This window comes from Canis aureus, chromosome 9 (assembly GCF_053574225.1).
Source record: "Canis aureus isolate CA01 chromosome 9, VMU_Caureus_v.1.0, whole genome shotgun sequence".
NCBI lineage: Eukaryota > Metazoa > Chordata > Mammalia > Carnivora > Canidae > Canis > Canis aureus.
In genome coordinates this window covers 53,870,267-53,892,436 of record NC_135619.1, presented here as the reverse complement: position 1 = coordinate 53,892,436, position 22,170 = coordinate 53,870,267, and the positions used below count along the sequence as shown (strand labels likewise).

Genomic DNA, 22,170 nt, shown 5'->3' with positions numbered 1-22,170 from the left:
CTGGGGGAGAGGGAACAAAACACAGTTCCTGCCCATGTGCTGCTTACACTCTAGGTGGGACGACAGGTCAGAAGCAGACAGACCTTTTAGAACACCAGGTGGTATCAATAACAGAAGAAAATCAAAGAGGGTCAGAGGAAGGAGGATGAATATGTGAGGAAAGTGCTATCTCAGATGGGGAAAGTGGAAAGCATGCCAGCCATCATCACTTATAACTTGCTTCACCACCATGCACACACAGGTCAGAAGTGCTCAGGCCACAGCTGAATGGCAGCTGGTCAGAAGCAGCCGGATAAGCTCTCCACGTCTGGCTGATTTCCAAAATATTGATTTCAGATAGAGTAAACTGCCACCCGTCTAAACCGTGAGCCCCCTGAAGGTAAACACCACGACTATAATTACAGTGTCCACTCACGGTCCTGCAGGGTACTTTGCAATTAGGGATTCAATGTCCACCTGCTGATTTGATCTGTTTAACCAGATGCACTCTCAGTCAGTGGGATTAAGTGGACAAGGCTCCCTGATACTCTTCCCCACCCTACCAGAACTAGCTCAGTCCACCAGGTGTATTGTTGAAGCATTTGGGGCCCACTGTACCCAGGAGGCTGTTTCCCCTTCAATTTCTAGGAACTCTGTATGAAACTAAAATCCTTGAACACAGTGGCAGGCAGCAGGAGAGAAGTCCACCCAGGAAAAGGGAATCACTAAGCCGCCCACATGTGCAAACGCTGTATAGATGCAGCAGGAAGATCCAGGTCATCACTGTTTGGTTCTGCTCTGGACTCAGTCTCTGACCATCCTCTCCCTGCTCTGTGCCTGTTTCCTCTTTGTAGGAAACTATTGCTGCACACAGCCTTGTCTGTGTTTTCTTTAAAATCTATTTGGACCCATGCCTCACAGTAGAACCACAGATTTTTTTTTTTTAAGTATTCACAGATACATCTTTTTCCATTCTTCTACTTTCAACTTACATTTTATATCATCTCTCTAAACAACATATAGTTGGTCTTTTCTGTTGGCATTTAGTATAACTCATATATTTAGATTTAATTTTACAATCTTCTTCCATTTCAAAAATGCAGATTTCTTACACTACATTAACAAAATGAAGGATAAAAATCACATAATCATCTCAACAGATGCAGAAAAAGCATTGGACAAAATTCCACATCCACTTATGATTAAAAACTCTTAACAAAGTAGGTACAATAAAAAAATAATAAAAAAAAAACAAAGTAGGTACAGGGGAACATACCTCAACATAATAAAGACCATATATGACAAACTCAGAGCTAACATCATACTCACTAGTGAATGGTTGCAAGCTTTTCCTCTAACATCAGGAACAGGACAAGGAAGTTCACTCCCGCCTCTTTTATTCAACACAATACAGGATGTCCTAGCCAGAGCAATTAGGCAAGAAAAAGAAGTAAAAGCCATCCAAATTAGAAAGGAAGAAGTAAAACTATCACTATTTGCAAATGACATATTATATACAGAAAACCCTAAGCAATCCACCAAAAAACTGTCAGAATAAATAAATTAAGTAAAGGTACAGGATACAAAATCAGCATGCAAAAATCTGCTGTGTTTCTATACACTAATAATGAATAATCAGAAAGAGAAATTAAGAAAGCAATCCCATTTATAATTGCATCAAAAATAAAATACCTAGGAATAAATTTAACCAAAGAGGTGAAAGACTTGTTCACTGATAATTATGAAATATTAATGAAGAAATTAGGCAATAAATGGAAAGATATTTGGTGTTTATGGATTGGAAGAATATTGTTAAAATTTCCATATCACCCAAAGCAATCTACAGATTCAATACAATCCCTATCAAAATTCTAATGGTATTTTTCAGAGAAATAATAACAAACTATCCTAAAATTTGTATGGAACCACAAAAGAAGCAAAATAGCCAGAGCAATCTTGAGGAAGAAGAACAAAGCTGGAAGTATCATGGTCTCTGGTTATACTATATTACAAAACTGTAATCAAAACAGTATGGCATTGGCATAAAAATAGACACACATATGTCAATGAAACCCAACAGAGTCCAGAAATAAACCTATATACATATGGGCAATTAATTAACAAAGGAGCCCAGAATATACAATGAGGAAAGGACAGTCTTTTAAAAAAAAATGGTGAAGGGAAAACTCGATGACCATATGCAAGAGAATGAAACTGGAACCCTATTATATACCATACACAAAAGCTAACTCAAAATGGGTTAATGACTTGAACATAAGTTCTGAAAGCATAAAACTCGCAGAAGAAAACATAGGCAGTAAGCTCCTTGACATAAGTCTTGGCAATGACTTTTTGAATCTGACACCGACAGCAAAACAAACAAAAGTAAACAAATGGGACTACGTGAAACTAAAAAGTTTCCATACACCAAAGGAAACCATCAACAAAATGAAAAGGCAACCTACTGGATGGGAAAAAATATTTCTAAATCATATATCTGATAAGGGGTTAATATTCAAAATATATAAAGAATTCATACAACTCAATAGTTTTTAAAAATCTAATTAAAATACGGGCAGGAGATCTGAATCGACATTTTCCAGGGAAGACATATAAATTGCCAACAGGAATACCAAAAGAAAAAAAAAAAAAAGAATACCAAAAGATGTGCAATAGCAGTAATCATCAGGGAAATTCAAATTTAAACTACAATGAGATATCACTTCACACCTGCTAGAATGGCTAGTATCAAAATGACGAGAAATAACAAGTGTTGGCAAGGATATAAAGAAAAAGGAAGACTTGAACACTGTTAACAGGAATGTAAATTGGTGTAGCCACTATGGAAAAGAGTATGGAGGGTCCTCAAAAACTTAAAAATAGAACTACCATATGATTTAGCAATTCCACTTCTGGGTATTTAAAAGAAAACAAAAACTTTAACTCAAAAAGACATATGCATTCATATGTTCACTGCAGCATTATTTACAATAGCCAAGAAATGGAAACAACCTAAATGTCCATCAATGGATGAATGCATAAAGAAAATGTGATTCATAGGTGAATACAATGGAATTCAGCCATAAAAAAGAATGAAATCTTGCCATTTGTAACACCATGGATGGACCTGAAGGGTAGTATGCTGAATGAAATAAGTCAGAGAGAAAAAGACAAATACCATATGATCTCACTTGTATGTGGAACCTAAAAAGAAAACAAAAACAAAAAATACTCACAAAGAACCAGTTGGTGGGAGTGGGCTAAATGGGTGAAGGGGATCAATAAATGCAAACTTCTAGTTATAAAATAAATCAGTCATAGAGAAGTAATGTATAGCATGGACAATAATTACTATTTTATTATATATTTGTAAGTTGCTAAGAGTAAATCCTAAAAGTTCTCATTACAAGAAAAAAATTGTAATTGTGTGGTGAGGGTGATTAACTAGACCTATTGCAGTCCTCATTTCCCAATGTATATAAATATTGAACCACTATGCCGTACACCTGAAACTGATGTTATGTCAATTATACCTCCATTTAACATTTTTTCTAAAAACACACAAAAATGTAAATTCTGAGGTCTACCCTCTGGCCCACTGAATCACCACCTCTGGGCGTGGGACTCAGGAACCTGCATTCTAATAACATAATGGGTGGTTTTTATGCAAGCTGAAGTCTGAGAGCCATTCTTCTAAATATTTTCTTTTTAATAGAGGCTGCATGTGTTCAAATCCATCAGTGAAACCATGCCCAAAAGCAAGCCTTCCAAGTTTATCATACCTACTCCCAACCCCAGGTATCTGTGATCACCCTACAAGAGTGACTACAAACAATTATTTTTAAAGAAATAATGTAAGAAACCCATGTGTTTCCCTAAACACAAATGCTCTGGCTCAGCTCCTGGGTTCAGTTCCTAACTGTGCCAAGAATGGAGTCTGTAAATAAAAATAAATTAAGGGATCCCTGGGTGGCACAGAGGTTTGGCGCCTGTCTTTGGCCCAGGGCGCGATCCTGGAGACCCGGGATCGAATCCCACGTCGGGCTCCCGGTGCATGGAGCCTGCTTCTCCCTCTGCCTATGTCTCTGCCTCTCTCTCTCTCTCTCTGTGACTATCATAAATAAATAAAAATTTTAAAAAAAAGATATTAAAAAAATAAATTAAAATCTTGCTTTGTAGAATGGGCTTTATTTACTTCATATTCTTTTTTCCCCATATTCTCTTTATTTATGAAAATCTCCCTACCTCCACATCATTCTGCCAGCTTTTTATTTATTTTTCTGCCAACATTTTAATAAGCCCAGGGCTCCTTCCAGAAAGAGACATGGTGGTTGGGAACATGCAGTGCAGCATGCCTGGGTTTGAGTCTCTGTACTTACTTAACAACTGGGTAAATTGGCAAATTGCTAACTCTCTCTGACTCTTATGACCTTGTCCATAAAATGGGGATGATGACAGCAGTGTCTACCAGATGGGATAGTAAGGGACAAGGGAATCATGCAAAACGTATTGCAAGGTGCCACCTACAGTAGCACACAGTAACAACCACTACTACCACCACCACTCATCTCTTATTATTATACTTATTATTGTTATTATTCATTATTCATTATTATTCATTATTTCCTCTCCCAATGCCATGCTTTGGTAAAGGACCTTACTTACTCCCCTGCCTGTCAGTCTCTGGAGACTTCTGCATGCCTCACTTCTAACATCGGGACAGGTACCCACCTAACTCTCCCCTTTCACCTTGCTATCTACACACGCTCAGCCTGTAGTGTCTTCTACCAAAAAGGGGAGGGTGCTCAGTTCACCTTCTACCTTGTCTCACTAAGACACGGGTTCCCAACTGGACCTGGAAGCAGGCCTTACATTAGGCTGTGTACCTCAGCTCCTTATACACCTTCCTTCTTTAAGATCATTGGTGCAAGAAGGTCCATGAGGGATGATCCAGAGACCATCACTGCGGGGCCTGCAGAGAAGCCCACATTAAAAAGGTCATATGGAGCCACTAGTGGCCAGGAAATCAGCCTCAGTCAGGAATTCAGGCTCTGGAGCCAGGAAGAATCCTGCTCCACTGCTCACCAGCTGTGTGACCTTGAGCAAGTCACAACCCCTTGGGGTCTCCCGTGTAATTACCGACAAAAGGGAGCTCTTGACAGTACCTCCCTCCTAGGGTCACTATGAGCATTAAATGAGATGCTGCTTTAATATAATGCCTAACATATTCAGCAAACAAGACTTCTTTTCCTTACTGCTATTTTAAACTTCATTTCTTCTTTCCAGAAATACTGATGAGCTTATGTAGAACTCCTAGCACCTGGGAGACCAGGATTTGGGACAACCTCATACAATTAACAAAGCAGGGGAGGAAGGCCATCCTATCTTATGTGAACTGCCCAACCATTCCCCATTCCAAATGCATTTCCTCATATTCCATCTGACCTTTACTCTCCACCCAGGCCATCATCACCCTAACCTTCATGGGCACTCATATTATTCTATATCCTCTCCACTGACAAAAATGTCCAAATTCTCTAGTAAGGCATTCAAGGCCCATCCTATTCGTATCCCATCAGACTTTGCCAGCTTCATCTCCCAGATACCTCTCCACCCTCAAACCCCCTCCCTCATCCCTCTATGAAGCCTTTTGTGAGCCAACCAATTAGAATTAGTTGCTCCCTCGTTGTCCATCGAAAGATGAATGGATAAAGAAGATGTGGTCTATGTATACAATGGAATATTACTCAGCCATTAGAAACAACAAATACCCACCATTTGCTTCCACATGGATGGAACTGGAGGGTATTATGCTGAGTGAAATAAGTCAATCGGAGAAGGACAAACATTATATGGTCTCATTCATTTGGGGAATATAAATAATAGTGAAAGGGAATAAAGGGGAAAGGAGAAAAAAATAAGTGGGAAATAACAGAAAGGGAGACAGAACATGGAAGACTCCTAACTCTGGGAAACGAACTAGGGGTGGTGGAAGGGGAGGAGGGCGGGGGGTGGGGGTAACTGGGTGGCGGGCACTGAGGTGGGCACTTGACGGGATGAGCACTGGGTATTATTCTGTATGTTGGCAAATTGAACACCAATAAAAAATAAATTTATTATTAAAAAAAAGAATTAGTTGCTCCTTCCTATCTGGCCTTATTATGCACTGCTTTTTTCTCTAAGGATCTGGGTCTATTTCTGCCTCTTTCATTACATGCAAAGGGCAGAATTTGTTAACATATTACATAATTAATTAATAAGCCTGCTAACAAATACATGATTGAATAAGAGTGAATTTTTCCCCCATCTATTCTCAACATGGAAACCTCAGTCCAATTATGCATCCCTCTGCTCTTAACTCTCTCCCACTTCACTCAGAAAACCTAAGGCACTGGCCTACAAAGCCCTACCTGATCTGACCCCCCAGTTTCCTCCAACATCCCAGGCCTTTCCATTTTCCCCCTTATTCCACTTCAAAAGTGCTAATGTCCTTGCTATTCCTCAAACACAGCAGGCACATTCTGGCCTCGCTATTCTCCCCCACAACACAGAGGTCATAAGCTATTTCCATAAAGGGCCATATATTAAATATTTTCAACTTTGCAGACTACATTGCCACTGTCAGAACTACTCAACTCTGCATTGTACCACAAAGCCAATGGCAGCCACAGACAATATATAAAGTGATGGGTGTGGCCTGGCCCAGTGGCTACAGTTTACCAAACCTGCCTTAGCATAGAAGGTGCTCCAAAAGTATTTACTAAATGGATGAATCAAGGGGGAAACTATAGCCCATGAGGCTTAGATGAGCCAGTAACAAATCAGGTTCCCAGGTGAAAACCACCCCAGGGCTGTCAATTGGATCTCCATCCTCCCCCACCACCACTTCCCAGCTCTTGCTTCTTTTAAACCCTGTCTTCCTCATCTTCCTCGTGCACCCTCCTGCAGGCCTGTCCCTGTGGGCAATAAGGCCACCCCTAGCCATGAGACCACCCCACCTTGGGAAGAGAAGCCTCAGGGAAGCAGACACAATTCCCAAGACCTGGTTTTCATGCAAATGTCCTCAGTAATAAAAGAGGTGGAAATTGAAAAACATAAAATAGATGATATAGGAGCCAAAGTGCCTCTAAATAGATTGGAGCTGGAGTTTTCCATAAGGTGTCAGTGAGTCTTTAACATGCAAATGAGTCGCTTCCCTCAGGGTATTTTAAAAGACCCTGTCAGCCGTGAAATATGTCTGTCGATGAAAAACACCTTTCGTTATTAAACCCTTTGCTAATGAATTGCCTTGCCCAGTTCTGTTTACTCGTCTTTCTGACTTTCACCTGAGTTACCTCTCACATGAGCACACACTCTTTGGGAGGTGAAGGGAGCTTGAGGACACCGAGCCCCTAAAACCTAAACAGCAGGTAACAATATTAGCAACAACCAACCTTTAGAAAGCCCTTTGCACTCATTATCTCCTTAGATATTCCACACAACCCAGTAAGATGAGACAAATATTATTATCATCTACAGGCATAAGTAAGGGAAAGCCACAGGGAACACCCCACCGGCTGATGAAACAAGGCCAAAGGCAAGTGTGGAAAGCTCTACAAATGGGAAGTTGATGGTCAAATGAAATGTCCACCCCCCTGGGCACAACTAAATGGGGAACCAAGCATTTACTGTTTGTGGTGGGCCAAGAAGTGGCTTGGCTTATCAGTTACCACCCATCTGCAACCCCCTCCCATGCCACATTTCAGGATAATAAGCATGGAAATCACCTTTCCCTGTTTGGTGCACAGTGAGGATGGCCAGAGGAAAGGCACTTTGGGCTCCAATTCCATCAATCCTGTAAGTGACCACAGCCTCCTCCCATTTCCTAACGAGGCCATTAAAGAAATTCAGCATTATTTCTTCTGGTCTGCTCCCAAGACTGGAAAAGACCCAATAAGAGTGATCAGGTTTTCAGGGAAACCTGAAAATGTTTCATCATGTGGCTAAAAACCAAACAAGGTAGATGATGCTATCATGTCTCAAGTCTGGAAAGATGCAGAGTCAATGCCCAGGGACCATATAGTTGGCCTGATCAGGTTTCTAACCTGCTTTGCCACCAATGATGCAGGTCAAGTGTAATCATACTCCCTTTCCTGGAGTTTGACGCCCAGAAGGTGGCTGAATCAATATTGATTAAATAAAGGAATCCCTGGCTGATGCCAAGGTCCCAGAGCAGACAGAGAAAATAAATCTCACTCAGGCAAGGAATAGAAATTCTCCTTCAGTTCATCCTAGGAAAGTGGGACTCAAGGGCGAACAGTGGAAAATCAAACACAAAGAGCAAGTGGCAGGTAAGAGGTGGGTCACCGGAGTCCCTCCAACACAAAAATCTAAATCCAGGAGATTTAGTGAATGAGTTGGGGGTCAGGGGACTGAGCAGGGAGTGGGGAAATGGATGCCAGAACCAAGCACTATTCTTATCGTATAGGTCCCTTATCTGACAAGAAAACGTACATATCAAGAAGGAATAAAATGCAAGCTCTCCCAACAGAGGTCAAATCTTACATCTGTGAGGGCTGTTGAGAAATAGCCAAGCCAATAATGATAATAGAAGATGATGTAATCCAGGAAAAATGACTCAAGTGTAGACTTTGTGAAAATCTGTATATAAAATGATGTAGCAGTAAATTAGTCTTGTACGCCGTAATGGGCACATATTTACCATAACTACAAAAAGTTAAACTGGCAAACAAGGACCCAAAGGCCCATAACCAGGTGTGAAGGAAGAGTTGGTATTTTAAGTTCACAGGACTCTTAAAAAAAAAAAAAAAAAAAAAAAAAACACAGGACTCCTTTTCCTATAAAGCAGAAGAACTCAGGGATCCCTGGGTGGCGCAGCGGTTTGGCGCCTGCCTTTGGCCCAGGGCGCGATCCTGGAGATGGATCCACCGGGCTCCCGGTGCATGGAGCCTGCTTCTCCCTCTGCCTATGTCTCTGCCTCTCTCTCTCTCTCTCTCTCTCTCTGACCATCATAAATAAATAAAAATAAAAATAAAAATAAAAAACAAAAGAACTCAAAAGTATGTCCCGGGCAGCATCTCTATCTCCTAGAAGTATGTTAGAAATGCAAAATCTTGCTCCCCACCCAAGACTTAGTGAATCAGAAACTTTAGGGATGGGGTCCAGCATTCCGCGTGGTAACAAGCCCTCCAGGTGACTCTGATGCAGTTTGAAAACCTGTGCAATACAAAAATGCTTAAAGAAAACACATGAAAAGGGACGGGGAAAGTCTAATTCACTTGCAACTCCGCGAAATACCTCCCCAAAAGCGCCCACCAAGCGCCAATCATCATGGACGTGAGCAGTACATGCTTACTGGGTCTGCGGGCTTCCTGCCTAGTAGAAAGTCAACGCCACTCAACCTGGGGAGAGAGCTGTGCTAGGTGTCTTCCGGAAGCTGCTCTCCGTACACAGGTGTCATCGGCACGTTTATGGTGAGAACTGCCAGCGCAGGGCCCGCGCGAGGTGGGGAGACCAGGGGCGCTCCGGGGCACTGGCTCTCCGCGGGGCCCCCTGCTCGGGTCCGCACCACGCTCAGCGCCCGCGCTCACCCCCCGACAGCCCAGAGAGAGGTCTCCCGGGTGCGCCACCTGATGCCCTCCCGCCCAGCCCAGCCCAGCCCAGCCCCCGGAGCAGCGCCCGGAGCAGCGGGTCCGCGCGTCCGCCCCCGGCCAGCCGGGCTGCAGTCACCGCCGCGGGGGCGGGGCCCCGCCGGTCACGTGGCCGCGCGCCGTCCCGGGTGACCCGGGCACAGGCCCAGGGTTCCTTCCCCACCGCCCGGGCGGAGGCAGGCGCCGGCGCGGCCACACCGCCTCCCCCGCGCTCCTCGCGCCCTGCGGCCCCGGCGCGCCTGCCCCACTCACCCCGAGGGACGCGAGGACGCGGCGCCAGGCTGCTCGCCGCAGCGGGCGGACGGGGTTCGCCGACCCTCGCTCTCCGCCACCCGCGGACTGCGCCCAGCGAAGCGGACCGCCGCGCGGCCTGCCGGGACTTGTAGTCCGTGGTTCCCGACGCTGCAGACCTGCGAGCCACGGAACCCGGGAGTCGGAGGGGTCAGGGCGCCTGACCTGTGTCTTTGCCCTACTGCGGACGTACAGCCTTCCTGAAAACTTGTTTCTGCAGGAGGCGCAGAGTCGTGTTCAGTGGAGAATCGGGTTGTGGGTTTGTGTATTTCGAATAAGGTTATTAGAACAAGTAGAACAAGTAGGAGAAGACGACATTGACAGTTGCCCAACGGTGAGAATGTGCTGCTGTTAACGTGTGGCCCCCATTCGTTCATTCGTTGACCTGTTTCGCGTGTTTATGAGATGTACTTTGGAGACCTTCATCAGACCTTCATTCATTCCACAAATACCTCTTGAGCCACTTGCTCGGGGAACAGAGATGGGGGTGCGGTGGGGTGGGGATGCATCTGTCAATTCAATATAATTGCGATCAAATTTCCAACAGAATCTTTTCTGGACTATCAAGCTTATCTAAAATTTATATGCAGGGTACCTGGGTGGCCCGGTGGGTTATAAGCCTCAGCCTTCGGCCCAGGTCATGATCCCAGAGTCCGGTCGCAGCGGAGACTTGAGCTCTGCTCCACGGGGAACCTGCTTCTAACCTCTCCCTCTGACTGCCCATCCCCCTGCTTGTGCGCGTGCTCTTTCTCCGTCAAAATCTAAAAATAAAATCTATATGCAAAACCAAAGGGTAAAACGTTGCCCAAACACTCCTCAAGGAGAGTAACGTGTTTCAAGGACTCGGCCTTTCATATATCTGTATTTATCTTTCAATGCTGTAAAAATTAAGGCCATTTGGTATTAGTATAGGGATGGTAGAAGTGGTGGTCAGAACTTAGCCTAGAGCACCCAGAAACAGATCCAGGCATATGTGGGATCTTGACTATATGAAGAGCTAGCTAGCATTATGGGTAGACACATTATCCAGATAAAGGTAAAGACACATTATCCAGTATATGAGCTCAAACAACTAGCTCTCTGTGGGACTTCACTCACCTCACATACAAAAACTAATTCCAGGTAGATTAAAGACTTTCAAGGGGGGAAAAAAATCAGAAAGGTTAAGAGAAAATAAAGGAAAACATCCTGTGATCTCAGGGTTGGGTTCATTATATGACACAAGCACAAAGTGTATACAAAACTTTGATAAATTTGGACTACATTAAATTCAATAACTTCTCAACAAAAGGCATAAGAAGACAAGCCATAGACTAAGACAATTGATACAGAGATAGCAGTAGTATAGAATTGCATAATACAGTCTCCCCTACCTCTGTCTGAAGTTTGCAGTGTATACATGCTAAGATAGGAACATGAATAATTTTCAAGCAGTGTGAGAAGTATGAGCTGGAGGTATGAACAAAGTGATCTAGGAACATAAAGAATGGAACAATAATTTTGCCCAGAAGATTTTGAAATGCTCCGTAAACTAAGAACTGACTTGGAGGCTGGGAATTAAAGGTTGAAAGGGTTTCCCCTAGAGATGGTTGTTAACATCAAAAAAAATTGTTTTAAAAAAAAAGCATAAAGTTGCAGTATAATACAGTACAAGACATAAGATATTTAAATAAAAATAGGAAGTTTAAAACCAGAGATAAGACATAATAAATATATTAAAAACTTAGTATGCACCTAATTGCACCCTAAGTTTAAATGTTACTATCAGGGTAGCAGTTATCCTGAGGAGTGGAAATGGGTGATGGGGGGTGGGGGCTAAAGAACTTTCAGTTTACACCATGTGCCCTTTTATAATATTTGAATTTTTTTTACAATGAATCTGTGTATAAATTTAATTATCTAAACATTTTTAATTTTTTAATTTTTAAGCCTTCAAGTTCAACATGGTATGTTGAATACACTCATTTAAATCCACTCCTTCCTGAAATCCCATGAAAATGACAGGAAAGGAATTAAAAAGGTATAAAACCCAAAGGGAACAAGAGAAGAGACAACAGCAAATAAGAAAAATCAAAAAGTAAATGGGGGAAGCTCCAACACAGGTAGGCTATTGAGGTGCTTATAAACAAACACCAGAAATTCTGATTTTAGATTCTAGTCTGCAGTCTGGAACTCCATAATCCTTAGAAAGCTCCCTCAGTGGTTTTAATGGGCAGTTTAGTGGAAAAGCTCTGTCAAGGAAGCAGTTCATGTAGTGAAAAGCTGGTGGATTGAAAGCAGTGGTTCTCAGGCAGGTTAGAAACACCTAGAGAGCTTTAACAACCCTGGGGGGGGGGGGTACTTGGGGGGCCCAGTCAGTTAAGTGTCTGCCTTTGGCTCAGGTGGTGATCTCAGGGTCCTGGGATGGGGTTCTGGGATGGAGCCCTGCATTGGGCTCCCTGCTGAGTAGGGAGTCTGCTTGTTTCTCTGCCCACCCCTCTTCATTAGTCCTCTCTCTTTCAAATAAATGAATAAAATCTTTAAAAAAAAAAAAAAAACAGCAATAACAACAACAACAATCCTCCTGGGCCACACCTCGGCCCTCTTAAGTCATTTCTGGGGACAGGACCCGGGTGTAACTATTTTGTAGAGTTCCCCAGAGCATTTCAATGCCTATGGAAAGCTAGACACCACTGATTTAAAGAGTCTTGTTTCAACTGTGTGACTTAAAGCAACTTTTAGGCAACCAAAGAATCACTAAATTCTACCTCTGAAACTAATAATACGGTATATCAATAATAAATATTTTTTTTAAAAAGCAAGTTTTGGGGCAGCCTGGGTGGCTCAGCGGTTTAGCGCCACCTTCAGCCCAGGGTGTGATCCAGGAGACCCAGGATCGAGTCCCACATCAGGGCTCCCTGCGTGGAGCCTGCTTCTCCCTCTGCCTGTGTCTGCTTCTCTCTATCTCTCTCTGTGTCTCTCACGAATAAATAAAATCTTCAAATAAAAAAAAAAAGCAAGTTTTCTAATTTGGCAAAGCTTGAACTTCCTTTTTGATTTACCAAAGATAAAATGATGAAATGGTAGCTTCCTTCATAATAAAAGGTATTACTATCTATCCACCTTCCTCAGAGGTTCTTGTGAGGTGTATGAGAGATGAGAGAGATGAGGTGTATGCTTTGGAAACTGAATATTGCTGTGAAGACATGTCACACTTAGAAGAAAATCCAAACTCTTTACCAACTCACCCAGTTCCCCTGGGCTTGTTCCTACCACCTCTGTCTCTAGCCTCATTTTCCATCCTTCTCTCCCTCACTTCATGCCACTCCAGCCTAACCAGCTTCCTGTCTGTTCCTCAACCTGCCATATTGACTGTTGCCAGGAGGCTCTTACACTTGCCATTCCCCCATAACTTCAAAGGTCTGCTCCATCCCCGCAATCTATTCTTTGTTCCAACAGCACCCCTCCAAAAATGCCATCCCTGACTACTCTTACCTAAACACCACCACTCCTCCACATTCCCTAAAACACACTATCCCCTTACATTGCTTTACTGTTATAGCATTTATCAATACTTGAAACTATATTATTCATTTGTTTAAATGGCTTTTATCTGTCTCCTTCACTAGGCCATAAGCTTCATGAGAACAAGGATTTATTTTTTTAAGATTTTATTTATTTGTTTATTTATTTATTTATGAGAAACACAGGCAGAAGTAGAAGTAGGCTCCCCATGGGGAGCTGGATGTGGGACTCGATCCCAGGACCCCAGGATCATGACCCAAGCCAAAGGCAGACACTCAACCACTGAGCCACTCAGGTGTACCAAGAACAGGGATTTAGATCCTCAGTGCCTAGAAAGGTGACAGACAACAGATAAACAAACAACAGGATAGATACATAATAGTATAAACCCTATGAAGGAAAGAAGAGGGGTGTGTCATAAAAGTAATAAACAGAGGCCAGAAATGGTGACTTTGGATAGAGAAGAAGTCAGGCAAGGCATCTTTGAGGAAGCTACAACGTGATGGATGGGCAAGTCAGCCACGGGGAAGAGGAGGAAGTATATTCCAAGCAGATGGAACAGCAAGTACAAAGGTCTAGGGGTAGGAAAGAGCCTCGCATGTTTGAAGAACAGAGAGGAGCCCAGTGTAACTTAAGCAGAAAGAATGGTGTAGGAGGAGGTAGGAGAGGCAGGTAGAGTCAGGTTACACAGGGTGTCGGAACGTTTACTGGTTTAAATTTTAGTCCAAGTGCACTAGGAAGCCAAAGGGTTTTGTTGAGATGGGATGTGACCAAAGAAGCTAAATAGAAAATGAACCAAGCAATCAAAGCCACAAAGGGAAGCAGCTAAATTATCTCAGAACCTGCCAAGGTCCCAGTTGAGTTTCTGAGGCAGCAGGGCCTGGAGTTGGTAAATTCAGTGTTCAGAATGCTATCCAAGAGAAGCATTCATGCAAGATGCTCTGTGTTGATGCAATGAAACGCCAGGACACCTGCACCCCGATGTTTTTAGCAGCAATGTCCACAATAGCCAAACTGGAAGGAGCCTTGGTGTCCATCGAAAGATGAATGGATAAAGAAGATGTGGTTTATGTATACAATGGAATATTACTCAGCCATTAGAAATGACAAATTTGCTTCGATGTGGATGGAACTGGAGGGTATTATGCTGAGTGAAATAAGTCAATCGGAGAAGGACAAACATTATATGTTCTCATTCATTTGGGAAATATAAATAATAGTGAAAGGGAATAGAGGGGAAGGGAGAAGAAATGGGTAGGAAATAGAAAGGGAGACAGAACATGAGAGACTCCTAACTCTGGGAAACGAACTAGGGGTGGTGGAAGGGGAGGAGGGTGGGGGTTGGGGTGACTGGGTGGCGGGCACTGAGGTGGGCACTTGACAGGATGAGCACTGGGTGTTATTGTTGGCAAATTGAGCACCAATAAAAAATAAATTTATTATTAAAAAAAAAAGATGCTCTGTGTTGTGTCCCGGAAGTAAACCATCTAGGAGGAAGCAGCCAACCAGAGGAAAAGCAGGAGAAAAGATTACTGTAGAGGGAGTAATAAAGGAACTATTCTTTGCAGGAAGGGAAAGCCTTAAGGCTAGTAGTGAAGGAAACAGGAAAGCTGTATTTGGTTCCTGGCAGTATTCCAAAGGTGAGCAATGTCCTGCAGGGGTTACAGCCATAGAAGGAAGGGTGAGCTGCTGGAGGGCCAGACCTTGTGTTAGCACCTTCCCAGGACAGAGTGTTCAGCAAGAAAAGGCAGTCGATCCAGACCCAGGACTGGAAGGTCAGGGTCTAGCTATCCCCAGAGGGCAGTTGAGCATTTGCCAGAGGACCTGCAGACCAATCCATATACCATATGCATTTGTCTGCTGGGGTTGAAGAGCAGAGGCTAAGGTTGGAGAGAGAGAAAGGCCTGATGCCTCTGAATCCTTCTAGGACCAATGACTATGAGATGGAAACCTGCTCAGCCCTGCATCATGGGATGGTCAGACTGGCCTGGACTTGATGGAAGTCTAAAGAGATCTTTTTTTAACACCTGGGAGGAAGTAAATCAAGATGAGTAATCTGGAATTCATTTCCAACCCAGGGGCTGGAGTGACATGGAGAGCAGGGATTTCTTATCTGCTTCTGGTTTAGAGACCCCACAAAAAGCACATCACACAGGCCCTTCAGTTTTCTTTTTTTTTTCCAGCTTTATTGAGTTATAATTGTCATACCCTTCAGTTTTCTTATCTGTTATAAAGAAGAAGAAAAATTCCTTGCAAGCAACAGCTGATATATCTCAGGGTAAAAACCAAAAGAATTCTTAACTAGAATTCTAAATCAGTTTACTGGAGAGCTGTGTGTGTGTGTGTGTGTGTGTGTACACGAAGATCACATATATATTTATATATGCTAATAAATACTATATATGCATTTATATGCTATCATTTATCAAGCATTTGTTATTGCCAAATGCTAGTCTGTGCTTTAAGTATATTTTCTCATATAATTTTCATGATATATGAGATAGATCTTATTATCCCCATTTTTATAGCTGAGCAAACTAAGGCACAGAGGATCAAGCAGCTTGTCCAAGACCACTCCATAAGGACACAGCTGGGATTCTGTCCCCTGAGTGTGACTCTAGAGCAGACACTCTGGAATGAGCAGCTCACACTGATCATAGGTGTATTTAGAGGGAATCATTTGAGGCAAATGTCTGGAGCCGAAGAAGTTAACTCCGGCCCTGAGTTCTTTGAGCAGTTTTAACAGGAAATTGGCAAGCTGGCTCACCAGTAATCCTTTATTATCAGCCATTAATTGACCACACCCCTCAGTTAAGATGCAAGATGGACTGGGAGTTTGGTTAGCTGCTTCCAGTCCTGCCTAATGCTACTGGTTGTCTATTGACCTTGGACCTTGGACCTTGAACCTTGGACCAGTCATTTTTCCCCTGCTGGGACTTAGGATCCTCTTTTGTAAAGTAAAGGAATTTTATGGGTGGAAATCTAAGGCTCTTCTAGCATTCACATCCCACAATTCTGAGTCTGTAAGCAATGTCCAACCTGACATCGAGGGTGCAGTGGAGTAAGACCCTGCACCAAATATCCTCTGTAGCTTACCGCAAGTCCTCTCTCCACCCTTCTCTGTCCTGCCCTGTGCCCAGGAGACTGACTAGCACAGGCTGTGTCCCTGGGGCTCCACCGTCCTCTGTCTTACAGTTGGGTTTGGCCACTGGTCAACATGGGCGGAAGGCAGGGAGGCCCAAGGAGAGAGAGGCCTATAGATATCTATTCACATGTATGCACACACACACAGACACACACACATGCACATGCATGCATGCACATGCACACCTCCACCCCACTTCATGTGTGTGCTCTTGCCCTTCAGGTCCACGTTTAGGCAGAGGCTGAGATCCTCTCCTGCCACAGCTCCTGCCGAGGCCTTTTTGCCCAGCCCCAGCCCTCACTGAGCTGCAGGAACACCCACACTGTACCCCCTTAGACCTGGGAGCAGTGACAACTTCCTGCGATGCTAGTGCCCAGCTGCTTCCCTGCCACTGCCTGTACCTCCTCTAAGCATTTCATTCATTCAACACTGCATTTCAACCCTTGAACATGCCTCTACTTCCCATAGGACCCGGAGCACTGTAGCCCTCTTGGTGGAGAGGTGGCTTCCCTCCTTGTCATTACTGCCATGACATCAGAAATTTCTCCATGTCTCAGGAATCCCAGACCTCAACACAGGAGCCCCACAACACAGGAATCCCCCCTCCTATTGAAGTCCTGCAGGCTTCCCCCCTAGGCCCTACCACCAGCTGGGAACCTAGAGGTAGGCACTTTCAGGGTAAGGAAGCAGGATTCCCCAATTCTCCCACAGTGGTGGGAGCATCAACACCAATATTTAATTAGCCAGTCCATAAAAAATCCTCTTGGGCTCTGAAAGAGAGAGAACATGAAGTCTGACAGACGAGTTTGATTCCTGGCTCAGCTGCTTGCTGGCTGTGACCTTCCTGTGCCTTAGATTCCTCTTCTGTAAATTGAGGATAATAATATCTACTCTCAAACTAGCTGTAAGGATTGACTAAAACAGCCTATCCAAGGGCTTAGTACAATGCTTGACAAATACTGAGTAGATGCTCAATAAATGTTGATTCCCTTTCTCTATTAGGCAACTGGGAAGAGTAGGGAAGAAAGGAAAACCATTCAAGGAGGTAAAGTGGTTTCTCCAGAAATACTATACCACCTCCTTCAGTTATGTAGTGGAATAGCCAGGGACTGACTGTTATGGCAGTGGACCAAAGCAGAAAAAAAAAAGAAAAAAAAAGAAAAAAAGAACAACTCATCAGAAAGCAGGCTTTTGTCAAAACAAAACAAAAAAAAAAAAAAAAGCAAAAAAAAAAAAATGCTCAAACCCAACTGCAGCAAGCAATTACAGAACAATAGTTAAATACTTTCTATAATTAGAGAGAGAAACTATTACGAGTTATCAGAATGCCTTTGTCTGAGCTGACCCCCTACACCCAAAGATCTTGGCTCACGTGAGATAGAGGCTGGGGATCTTTGTGTCCTTTTTAGTTTTCTTGAGAAATTAAATCTCACACCACCCTTCTGTTGCCAAGAAAGGAGAGCAGAGACAGTGAGGACCCTCTTATCGGAAAAGAAAGACAATTGGAAATGTGACTCATGTCAAGAGCTAATCTGATCCTGAAAGAGGACAGGGTCTTACAGCTTCCCCCAAAAGCTGCTGACACCCTGGCCCTACCCTGCTGATGGGGCAGGTGGGTGGGTTGGCATTTCTGTGGGAAGAGGAGGCATGTGGGCTTTGGCATCCCCCAATCATGCCCCTTTTGCTGAAATCTGAGGACCAAATCCTATCTTTAACAATGGATATTCTGAACAAAAGCAAAGGAGAAGATAGTTCCATAAACATTCATGTTAGAGAATTTGTCTCTTGGTCTTGTCAGAAGGACCAAGCTCCAGCTTCCTCGCCCTGAATCTCTATGCTTGCCCAGACACTGCTTTCCTCCCAGGTCCCCAGGTCCCTCTCCCCTTCCTTCTCTCAGTCCTACCTGCTTTTGTGACACTTCCTTCACATACCCTTCCTTTTTTTCCCTTCCTCACCTTTTTTGTTGCCATAAGCATTGTCAAGTTCCCCATGGATCCCATATCTAGACTTTTCCAGACTTCCACCTGGCTCCCCTTCCCCCAGATTCCTCCCCCTCACAGACATTACACAAACCACCCCCTTTTATCCCATTTACTGCATTCAGTACACCATTCTCTACACTGGGACTTTCTCAACTATGGTACAGGTGCCACTGATGTATGCTAGGTAGTTTTAGGTGGCATAGGTGCTTAGTGCTCTTCCCAGGTCCCCTTTACCAAGCCAGTATCCCCATTACTCAGCTCCTGTGAGTGTTGGCTGCTGACAATTCACAGCTGCCCCAGCCTCCAGAAAATTAACAGGGCGGAAGGGAGATGCCCCACTAGGAAATATCTGGAAAATTACACCTTCACACATTCCCACATCACACTGTCAGGAAGGTATTCTGTTTTTTAAAAGCTGGGATGCTACAATTTGTTACTTTGGGAGAAAACCAGGTCAGTCTGGGAAAATCTAGGACACCTGAAGTTCAGTTCCACCAGAGGCCATAGAGACCTAATTGTCTTCCACTCATGCCTGGAAGAAACAGTTGTTGGGTGTCTACACTGTCCCAGGTACTGAGCCACTATTAAGCACCAGGCCTTGTTTGGGGGATACTGATATTAATAATGATTTTCCTGCCCTGCTGAGAAGCCTACAGTCTGATGGTAGACACAGACTATTGTTTTTTCATTTTAAAATCAATTTTTAAAATGCAATATAGGCATGTGTAAAGTAATGTTGGGGGTGATATGGAGGCAGGGGCAGGCAGGGAGCTCCTCTGTTTCTGTTAGACTGGAACATAATGAAATTCAGGATTCAGCAGCTGGGTTCCAGTGTGGACTCTCCCACTTACTAGCAGAGAGCCCCCAGGCAAGTCAGTAATGGTGTCTGCTAGCAAAAAAGAGCAATCAAAGTGCCCTTAAGAGGGCTAGAAGGCTATACATCAACCTAATGGACATGGTGTCTGGGGAATAGGATTGCAGGTGGTTATTTTCTTCTGTTTGCTTTTCCATTTTTCAAAATTTCACAGAGAATAAAATTCTTTTGAAATCAGAAAAAGAGAATCACTAAATTTTTTTAATGGGATTTAATTCCCATTGCTCTGAGGTGAACTCTTTAAAGGCATCTCTCCTCCTCCCCTTACTTTATTTATCTGTCTATCTAGCTATCTGGCAAAGCTCACCAAAGGGTAGTTTTTAGGACCACCTGCTTCAAGTCTTGGAAGTCTTATTAGTATACAAATTCCAAGCCCTATTCCCTGGATTCAGATGGTCTGGAGTAGGGCCCAGATATCTGTATTTTGACAAGATCCTTAAATGATTCTATTCTCAGCACAATCCTGAGAACCACTCACTGTTGAGGTAAATGAAACATTCTATTTACCTTAACTTTCCAGATAACTAGGGCTTATCCACGCATACAATTTTTTTTTAAGTTTTACACTCCTTTGTCAAATAAGTTTGGTGAACAAAGTTTAAGTTTTCTGGGTGACTAGGAATCATGTCCATGATACACTGTGGACATTTCTGTTGGATTGTGTGGTACCATATCTCCTTCTCTAAAGGAGTGTTGGGCTGTGACATTTTTATAATACTATTTATTTTGTACTGTTATTCATCATCCAGTGTCTGTTATTCCTTTTATTAAAAATCATTTGTTTACCACCTCCTAGTATACAGATTGTCCCACTAAAAGAAATCAAGGCTTCTTAGAGACTCATTCCGGACCTAGGGATGGAAATGGGTAAGATGATCCTGAAATATTTCGTCACACCAGAAAGCATGGAAGTTATCAAAGACAATGAGGGCTGGGCCAGAAGAACTCAGAAGTCAACATGAAGAGCCTCCCACTTGCAAAACTGATTATCAATGGATTGAAGCACATCAAGTATCTTTACCTCTGTGAGTACTTCAAAACAAACAAACAAATAATAAGTCATCTCTGAGAAGTGCTAGAAAACCACCTAATTATTTTTAAAATGAGTAATTAAAGAAAATCAGGTATTCATTCTCTTTATCCTTTGTGAAATTCTCTTTTACAGAAGTATACCAGCTAGTAAGTGAAAAAGGAATGCCAGAACCTCACCAATCTGCAACTCCTACTGATTTATGGGTGCTGCGATAGTAATGTCTGCTAACATCACAAGAAAGACTACCAGACTCTGGATTTTCCTGATAGCAGTAAACACCACCATCTGTGAGGTTGCTCTATACCTTCCCCAGCCCCACAACAAAAACAAAGCCAAACAAAACCTTACATCTGGGGATGCCTGTGTGGCTCAACGGCTGAGCCTCTCTCTGCCTTTGGCTTAGAGTGTGACCCCAGGGTCTGGGGATCAAGTCCCACATCAGGCTCTCTGCAAGGAGCCTGCTTCTTCCTCTGCCTATGTCTCTCTGCCTCTCTCACTATGCCTCTCATGAATAAACAAAACCTTATATCTGATCAAGCTTCTAGATCTAATGAAGAATTTATAGGAAACAGAGGAGGAAGACCATCACAAAGATGCAAAACTCTAGGAGGCAAATAATCTGATTTCTTCAACAAAATATTGCGTGAAAAAAATAAGAGATGGAAAAGGAACCTACAGGTAAAAGAGATATGAGACATATCAACCAATCACAACATATAAACTTTACTTGGACCTTGATTCAAATAAGCAAAATATATAGATATTTAAAAGCCAAAAACAAGAACACACAAGAAACATACAAAACAAAAATGTTTAAGACAGTGAGAGAAATGACAAAATTGACTAGATGGATATTTGATTATATTGAATTATTCGGTATTTTTAAAATTAGGTGTGATAATGGTACTGGCTATGGTTTTTAAAAAGGACCATATCTTTTAGAGAAGGGCACTGAAATTGTTTTCAAATAAAATATGATGTTTAAGATTTGCTTCAAAATAATCTGGGGGAGGGAGTGAGAAGCGGTGCCATGGGCAAGACTGGCCGTGTGTTGAAAAATGTTAAAGCTGGTGATGAATTTCATCAGGTTCATTTTTCTGTTCTACTTTTGAATATGTTTGAGATCTTTATAAATAAAATGTTCTGCATATTCGTAGTTGAAACTTGAAAATTTCAGAAAAGTAAAAGAAAATTTAAATTATCCATAATCCTGCAGAGATAATCACTACTATCAATTTATGGTCTACCCTTCTTGCCTTTTAAATAATACAATAGGAATCCTGCTGTGAATATGGTTTCATAATCTGCTTCTTTCACTTAAGATAGTGTATTTTTCCTTGTCATTAAAAATTCTAAAACATTAGTCTTAATGGTTGCAATAGTATTTCAGTTCCTAATATTTAGTCAAAAATAAATGTTGCTACTAAAAATTTTGCTGCTCTGAACATCCTCAAAAATCTTTATTTGGGGGTCCCACTCACTTTTTAAAAAGCAGAACTAGTAGTTAAGAGAATATATTTTTAGATATTTAATACACATTGCCAAACTGTTCTCTAGAAAGGTTATATCCATTTATGTTCCTCCCCAGAGTGAGATAGAATTCCCCTTTTCCTAAAACCTTGCTCTTCTGCTTGAATTTTCCCTATTTCAGGGCACCTGGGTAGCTCAGTAGTTGAGCGTCTGCCTTTGGCTCAGGTCGTGATACCGGGGTC

The 22,170-nt window shown here is 42.8% G+C and overlaps 1 protein-coding gene and 1 long non-coding RNA gene across 18 annotated transcripts in view; one reads left to right on the top strand and one right to left on the bottom strand.

Moving 5' to 3' along the window:
- The window catches only part of ADCK1 (aarF domain containing kinase 1), a 147,284-nt gene that overhangs the window by 102,193 nt on the left and 22,921 nt on the right, over nt 1–22,170 (bottom strand). For 8 of the 17 annotated variants that reach the window (XR_013386580.1, XR_013386581.1, XM_077910186.1 and 5 more), the window contains one exon: nt 1,309–1,399. The exons of 3 other annotated variants lie outside the window; for them this stretch is intronic. The gene's annotated coding sequence lies outside the window, so the exon portion shown is untranslated. Of the gene's footprint in view, nt 1–1,308; nt 1,400–7,745; nt 7,763–9,334; nt 9,567–9,881; nt 10,025–10,515; nt 10,634–22,170 lie in introns of those variants that run through there. 6 more of the 17 variants (XM_077910180.1, XM_077910182.1, XM_077910183.1 and 3 more) reach the window with 6 other exon arrangements.
- On the top strand, nt 9,816–21,497 carry LOC144320971 (uncharacterized). The gene is made up of 3 exons (XR_013386583.1): nt 9,816–10,254; nt 20,222–20,450; nt 20,591–21,497. It is a non-coding gene; the product is annotated as an uncharacterized LOC144320971 (long non-coding RNA).